This window comes from Narcine bancroftii, chromosome 8, assembly GCF_036971445.1.
Source record: "Narcine bancroftii isolate sNarBan1 chromosome 8, sNarBan1.hap1, whole genome shotgun sequence".
Lineage (NCBI taxonomy): Eukaryota > Metazoa > Chordata > Chondrichthyes > Torpediniformes > Narcinidae > Narcine > Narcine bancroftii.
The window spans coordinates 162,229,950-162,238,542 of record NC_091476.1 but is presented as its reverse complement, the minus strand read 5'-3'; positions in this window follow the sequence as shown (position 1 = coordinate 162,238,542).

Sequence of the window (8,593 nt, the reverse complement as noted above, 5' to 3'; positions counted from 1 at the left end):
GACAACTTTTCTGTCTTCATACATCACAATAAAGGAATCTTGAATCTTGTAATTTCAACAGAGCTGGATTTCAGGGTGTCCTTAAATATTTAGATATGTCAACAAAACAAAATGTCCATTTTGAAGTAATAGAAGCCCAATGAAATTGTATCACTCTGTATTAGAAATAATTACAAATTATTTGGAAGTATGGAGTAGGTCGTAAATCAGGCAAGAGTGGGTCTTCATTCTCATTCATTAACCACATTCAAAATAATCTCCAGATTCACTATCTCACTTTCCGTGTTGTCACTCAAGCAAAGCTCTCTCCCAGAACCCCTCATCTTTAACCAAGTCGCAACTGCCCATCATGTCAGTGAAGGAACATACCCACTGATTTTCCCCATCATTCAGCCTCTCAACAACCCAATCTCCTTGTCCTGCAAGATCTAACCCTGCATTTCATGCCCAGACTCGATCTCCATCACATACAACTCTTCTGTTTTTGCACACACTCCCATCAGAGCAGTGGTTCTCAACCTTTTCTTTTCAACTCACACATAACCTTAAGTAATCCCCTACTAACCACAGAGCACCTATGGCATCCTAAGTAAGGGATTACTTAAAATGGTATGTGAGCAGGGAATAAAAGGTTGAAACCACTGACAGAGTTTTATTGTAGTTTTACTATTTAAAAAAATCTTTGATAAATCCATTGCAGCAATTTTGAAAGAACGAGTGACACCCCACTTTCAAGGGCTGAATATATTACATATCTGGATGGACCTGTTACATTAGACTTGAGTGTCTCATGACTTCTGGTGATTGATTGTCAGTGTTTGATTAATGTTATTAATCAATAGCTGTATTGTCTAGGTTTTATCCCAATGTTTTTATGTCCAAGTTTGCTGATGGATACAAGACCAGTATTGTAAACAATGGAGATGATAGCCTCTAATTTCATTAAGAGATTGGACAAAAAATATGGCCACCTCAATGCAGAAATATTTAAGACCACTTACTTTGCAACAAAAATGATAGACGACAGTACTTTATAACTTATGAAAAGTGAGTAGCATCTCAAAAAATGTTCTTGATCGTGGATTATTTTAAAATCACAGATGTAATCATGGAAGTTATCAAAAAGAGAGTAAAATGTCAGACTTCATTTTTTGGTGAACTGGAGTCAGAGCTGGATATTACCTTTCAGCTGAACGAAGCATAGTAGACCAAAACTGGAATACTAGGAGCACTCCTCAGCAGGACCAAGCTGCAGTTCATCTCAGAAAGGATGCATTGACCTTGGACAAAGTGTGGACTGGATTTACTTGAATTATGTCCAGGATCCATAGGGAACACAAACTGAGGTCTTGGAGCCTCCAACTGAGGCTTTTCAAAATATTAAACAGAACAGATAATCTCTGGCAATAATTCTGCCAGATGAGGGAGATTGGGTGCAGAGTTTGTAGTCTATAGATGAGAAAAAAGTGAAATATCATTTGCTTAACATTTCTCACTGTGTGGGAAAGCCAAAAGAGATTATATTGTAAATCTGAAATATAATATCACGGACCCTACAATGGTGTGTATCCTCACTGGTTTAATTTTTAATTATTCACAGAGCTAATTCACTTTCTTTGACTTTGAAACAGGGAAAGTGTGAACAAGCCTCACTTACTTTTCCCTTGTGTAATTTTACTCCCAGAAAGATTTTGAATCTGAAAATCTTGGTTACTATACAGTTCTGGATGGTGCAGTTGTAGGATATCAATGAGCAGCAAGTTTGGTTGAAGTACCAAGATATGGTTGGAAAAGAAAGTTTATTACCTGTATATACACACACACACACACACACACACACACACTTACACACTCTCTCACACACTCACACACTCTCACACACACACTCACACACTCACAAACACACACACACACTTACACACTCTCTCACACACTCACACACTCTCACACACACACTCACACACACACACTCACACACACACACACTCTCACTCACACTCACACACACACACTCACACACTCTCACACACACACTCACACACTCTCACACACACACTCACACACACACTCACACACACACACTCATGCACACACACTCATGCACACACACTCACACACACACACACTCTCACTCTCACTCACACTCACACACACACACACTCACACACTCACACACACACTCACACACTCTCACACACACACTCACACACACACACACACACACACACACACACACACACACACACACACACACACACACACACACACACACACGTTCATCAGAAAAAGAAATATTTAGCCTGCCGTTGACAGTGCTTGAGTCAATCTGGTTTAATCTCAATCTACTCAATTCCCATGGCTTTTTTAAAAAATTTAAGACATATACTTTAGAAAATTTGACATCTATGTAAAAATATTGCTGCTTTTTATCAATCATTTTAAATTCCTACCATCTGATTATTAATCTTCTGAATTGTAAGCAATCCCTGATAAATCTAAACCACACTTCTGTGGCTGTTCATCCAATATAAGATGCCCCAGAACTGTACGAGAGATTTCTGCTTTGGTCTGAATTAAGATTTTGTGGATGTTTTAAATAATTTTTGAAAATCCATGGAGAACACATACAATTAAATTCAATTAATTCGATTTTGTAATGTTCTTCAGGAACCTAGATATATGAGGACAGCCTTTAATTTATTCCTTTCCTTGTTTTTAGAGGATGTCTAATAATTGATTAAAGTAACATGCCTAAATTTCCCAGGCACCTTGGGCACTATTTTGTAGAGTAGGGAAGGTGGGTGGATTTATTGCCTGCCTTCCCAGTTTCCTTTATTCAGGAATTGTGGAAAAATACAGCTTCTGCCACTGTTGTCTAATCTCAAACTCCCTGAGGGTTCAAGAGATTGGTCTGACCTAATTTGAGCAATTCTTTTTTATGCCCTTGAATGATGGTTCTCACCCAACTTCTAATCTTCCATGAAAATTAAGAAAAGTCCTTATTTAGTAATCTTGCCATTCTTGACTTTCCATGGCAAACATGCCTTTTTCATCGCCCACAGCATACTGTAGAGCTGGGCTCGTGGTTACATTCTTACTGCCATACCATTCGCTTTCAGAGATCATTACAACTGTGTTCTGTCCCCAGTGTCGATACAGTCGCATGATGTCGGCGTGTAACAACAGGACCCCCTGGTGGTTTGAACGATTTGTGCAGGACACTTCATATGTACTTCAACACTTCACACACAAACAATTCAAAGGCAGACTTAGGGAAATTAAATCTGCTGTAATCCCATATAACAAGATAACCGTTTACAGCACGGAAACAGGCCATGTCGGCCCTTCAAGTCCGTACCGGTTCACTTGAACAACTCCACTTATTGTTGATTTAGAACGTACATTTTGATCCAGTAATATGGAGATGTCCCGGTGCATTATTTCACAAATAGAGAATGAAAATGTAAAGTACATTCTGCACGTTTATCTTATAATTCAGGTACATTGTTTACAGTTTAAAAAAAAAACTTTCAGCTTATTTTTAAACTCCCCCCACCCCCCTAAAAATGGCCTCCGGCTATTTTAGTTTCCAACGCAAAGTCCAGGAGAGTTTTCGTTGTTCTCCCCTCTGTTCATAAACAGATTACTCTTGTGTTTCTATTCTGCTTGTTGATCTGGCTCCATGATGTCCCAAACCCAGCCAAGATTCTGCAATATGTCTGGCAACCCACTAAATAGGTGAGTAAACGACCCAGGTTGCAGTACCATTCCCTGGTTCACGTGGATATTGTGGATCTAAGGGGGGGCCCAACCTCCAGCTTGACGTCACGAGTAACACGTTACGTGTTCTCAGGGCAGTGAAATCGTTGTGGGAATAAAGCACACATGCGCACAATCTATAAAAGACCATTGGATAATCCACTACAGTGGGCTTTAGACTGTTCAAACTTAGGTTAAACCCATGGACCAGCTTGTCATTATTCCTTAAACAATAGAGTAGAACTACTATTTACATAGCATTTACATTGCATTTGGCATTATAAGTAATCTTGAGGTGATTAGTACATAGGTACGTGCTGACAGCCCCGCTGGCCACCCTGTGACAACTCCACTGTCCTCCCTGTAAAATATAACTGAACTGATATTAAAACTACCAGACTGATGCATGGACGCAGGGACTGACATCATTAATGACACCCGGATGAGTGGGTTGGCCATTCACACTGCAGCTGACCCAACCCAGCTGGGCTCTGATACAACCCCCTATCAAGAATCAGAGCCCGATTGATTTTTATATCCCCTGCCCAGTTGGGAGTATTCACACTGCCAGGTAACCTGCTAAATACTCACTAAATTGTTCAGTTTAACCCACGTTATTTGGCAGTGTGAAAGGGGACTGACTGCCCCTTCCAGGTGTTTCCTCCATACACACCTCGTGTCATTCTCCAATAAACAGAAGAATGAGCCTTTTTCGAAGGGTCCAAATACAGTGCCCCTGTGCTCCACAGTTTTAAATTTGTAATCAAGCAATTCACATGTGATTAAAGTGTACATTCCAGACATTATTCAAGTTTATTGTATACATTTTGGTTTGACCGTGTAGAAATTACAGCACTTTTTATACTGAGTCCCCTCATTTTAGGGCACCATAATGTTTGGGACATTTGGCTTCACAGGTGTTTGTGAGTACTCAGGTATGTTTAATTGTTTCATTGGTGTAGGTTTAAGAAAGCTAAGCTTGCTTTGAAGCTTTTGATCACCTTTTGAGTCTGTAGTTGCCATTTTTCAACATGAGGACCAGAATTGTGCCAATTAAAGTCAAAGAACCCATTATGAGGCTGAAAAACAAGAATAAAACAGTAAGAGACATCACCCAAATATTTGGATTACCAAAATCAATCATTTGGAACATCATTAAGAAGAAAGAATGTACCGGTGAGCTCAGTAATCACAAAGGGACTGGTTTTCCAAGGAAGACCGCCACTGCCCATGACAGAAGAATTCTCATCATAATGAAGAAAAATCCCCAAATGTATGTCCGACAGATCAGAAACGATCTTCAGGAGGCAGGTGTGGATGTATCAAAGACGTGTACGCAGATGACTTCATGAACAGAAATACAGAGGCGACATTGCAAGATGCAAACCACAGAAAGGATGGCCAGATAACAGTTTTTAAGTATTTAAAAGTGCCTACAGAATTCTGGAAAAAGGTCTTGTGGACAGATGAGAATAAAATTAACCTGTATCAGAGTGATGGCTTGCAAACTTTTGGGGGCATAAAGGAACTGCCCAAGATCCAAAGCTACCACCTTTGCCATGGTTTGCATCTTTCAGTATCGTCTCTGTATTTCTGTTCATTAAATCTTCTGCGTTCAGTTGTCATTGAGATAGCCACACCTGCCTCCTGTTTTAAAGTAAGCCCCTGAAATACTATTCTCCCTCTTGGCAAGAAAACATGAGGCTTGATTTTTTAAACATTGATTGTTGAATTTATGGAAAAGGGTGCAGCCATTTCCTATCATAGTTGCTTCCCTTTCCTTGTGACATTTATGTAAAAATGACGGCTGGCAGCAAGCCTTCACGTTTTTCATATTGTGAAAGATTTTCTTGGTTATTCAGTGTTTGGTTCGGTACCTTCCATTTCTGTCGTTCGTTGGATTATTGCACAAACACCAGGCATTTCAACCAGTTTATCCTCTTACAAACATAACGTCCAAGAAGCAGAATTCACCCAGTGCACGTCACTTCAAATTAAAAATACTCTTCTCAGAATTTAATTTTCATCTAGGACCAGGAGCATTCAGCACACATTTATTGACCTCCCTGTGGGAGCTTACTGTAGGACTGAACAGGAAATAGTACAACCATCCTGTGTTTTGGTCTGCAATCTTACATTTCACAAAACTTAGAAAATAGTTTTATGATGTCAAAAGGACAAATCAGAGGGCCTATTAAGCATCAAATTATCAATGACAGGATATAAGTTACAGTTTAATAGCCAACATTTGATTGGATTTTATAAAAATAAATGTAAGAACATGAAGCTAAACAAACCTTTAATGACAATGGGATTTCTCCAACAGTGACCACTTTAAATTAAAATTTCAATAGATTGGACATCTGGTTCCATTTTCTGGCTGATAGCCCTCGATGTTTGAAAGCATTTGTAGGATCACATCATCAGTAAAAAATGCTAAATATAAACATTGTGTGGGCAGTGACCTGCTGGAGCCAAGTATGGTGGTGACACATCACTACAGGAAAATTGAGTGCAGCTTCTCAGTTGGCAGGTAGTCCATGGCTAAATATAAATGTTTCTTCCTGGCTTCCATTTTCAGTCAGAAAAGTGACACTGTGCCTGGGGAGGTAGTATGAAGAGGGGAGGTAGTATGAAGAGGGGAGATAGTATGAAGAGGGGAGATTCTGAAATGAAATTGAGGGAAATTCTTAGGGTTTAATGAGGCCTTTTGAAATCAACAGAACTGGGCCCTTCCTCCCTTTGGTACTGATGCTCACATACTGTATTATCCAAAAGAATGGTCAATGTTGACAATTTTCTCGACTGCACTATGAGAGAGTATATAGATATGTTTTTGGGAGATAAATTTGGAAAGGTTTGTTAGAGTAGGTCACATACAAACACTTTAAAACGGATCTTATTTAAAATATTGGAGCTCTGTCCCATGCTAGCATCTGCAGCTTTTCTTGTTTAACCTCACTGACTTTGAATGTGTGCGGAAATTAACTTTTGCAACTCTATGTCCAGGTCCGTGTTCATCAGTTCCTGTTTTTCCCTTTGCTACCCTTATCTGAAAATATCTCTGTGGGTACCACAGGCGTTGAACAGCATGAAGTTACATCAGAGAAAAGAAATGCTAAAACTTGACCATTCCACACAATAAAGTAACTGATTCACACAGCACAAAAACAGGTCCTTCTTCAGTCCACCACGTCCATTCTGACAATGTATTCTTTTGTATTAAAATATCATTTTATCAATTGCAAGAAAGCCTGAAAATCCTGGACACATTTGTATGAGTTCTAAAACCCAGTACTTCTCATAAATTGCCACCATTCCCAAAGTTCCATGACCATGAATGTTGCCACTTTTAAAGTTCATTTATTATCATCCAAATGCACTATTACAACTCTACAAAGCAGCGTTCTCCATTCCTTGGAACAAAAACATGCAGACATAACACACATATAGACTAATGATACATATGCAGCATGTTTGTACGAGCAGTTCATGCTTTACTCTAAGTCATGTAAACTTTGGCAGACTATGATAGGACAATCCATCCGGCAACAACCCCAAATGCACAAATTTGGGACCAGCAACAAAGAAATAAAGTTAGAAAGACGAAGCAACTCTGACAAAAATGTACTCTTTCCTCTGATTCACAAGAGATAACACGGAACTATTTTAAAACTAAAACAAAGGGGAGGACAGAGTGAAATGATCATTATTCTTGACTAGGTTTTCATTTTTATGAAACAACATTAAATGGAGTAGGAGATGCTGTAAATTAAACAGGAAGTCTACAATATTATTTACATGATCACAGCAGGAAAAATATTGAATGAAGCATACAGGAAAAAATACTTTAACTAAGATAAAATGAGTAACATATTTATCAGTTATGTGTCCACATTTGTTTTGATGTTTCTTTGGACCTGGGTAGCAGCCTCAAGAATTATTATAAATTTCCCGCCTTGTCAAGGGTGATTGCTAAAGTCCCAGCAAATCTTCAGCAGGTGGACGCAACAGTTCTGTCTTGTACTAACGTTGGTGAATGTCCAAACTTTCCAGATGTAATGCATCAATGCAGAGAAATGTTCCCAAGTATTTTACAATCATGCTAGCCAAGTAATTGATTCAATGGAATTCATTTACAAGGACCTGGATTATCAACAGATTCAGCTCACAAAAGTGTGGTGCAGCAAGTAGAACTACTGGCCCACAGTGCAAGAGACCCAGGTTCGATCCTGGCTTTGGATCCTGCATGTTTTCCCTATAATTGCATGGGTTTCCTCCTGATAGTCTTATTCCCTTCTATATCCTAACAACGTGTGTGCTGGTAAGTTAATTTGCCATTGTAAATTGTCTCAAGTGTCTAGGTGAGTGCTGGAATCTGAAAAGAGTTGATGGGAATTTTGGGAGTATACAGAAAAAAGGAATTCCTGTTGGATTAGTGTAAAGAGTCAGTAAGCATTCGATGCTGTATGTTTCAATAACTCTCAATGATTATGTTGTAGTGTACGCGCTACAATGAGTGTGGAAGGAAGACACACACACACACACAAGGAGTTGAAATCGAAGACCACTTTATTACACCAGCAGCTCTGCTTATGTGGGCCCCTGGCGCTGACGTTAAAGGCTCGCCTCATCGGAGTACCAACCTCGGACTGGCCGGCATACCCACCAGAGTTCTCTGACTTCCCACCAGTGTTAACCCCCTAGTTCATGTGGTCGCCGCATTCGTTGGCCATTTTGCGGGCTGGTTTACGCCTCAGTGCACGGGCCGCTACAATATCATGAAACAATGAAAATCTAACTCTGGCAGAAACAATTCCTACATCTGTACATT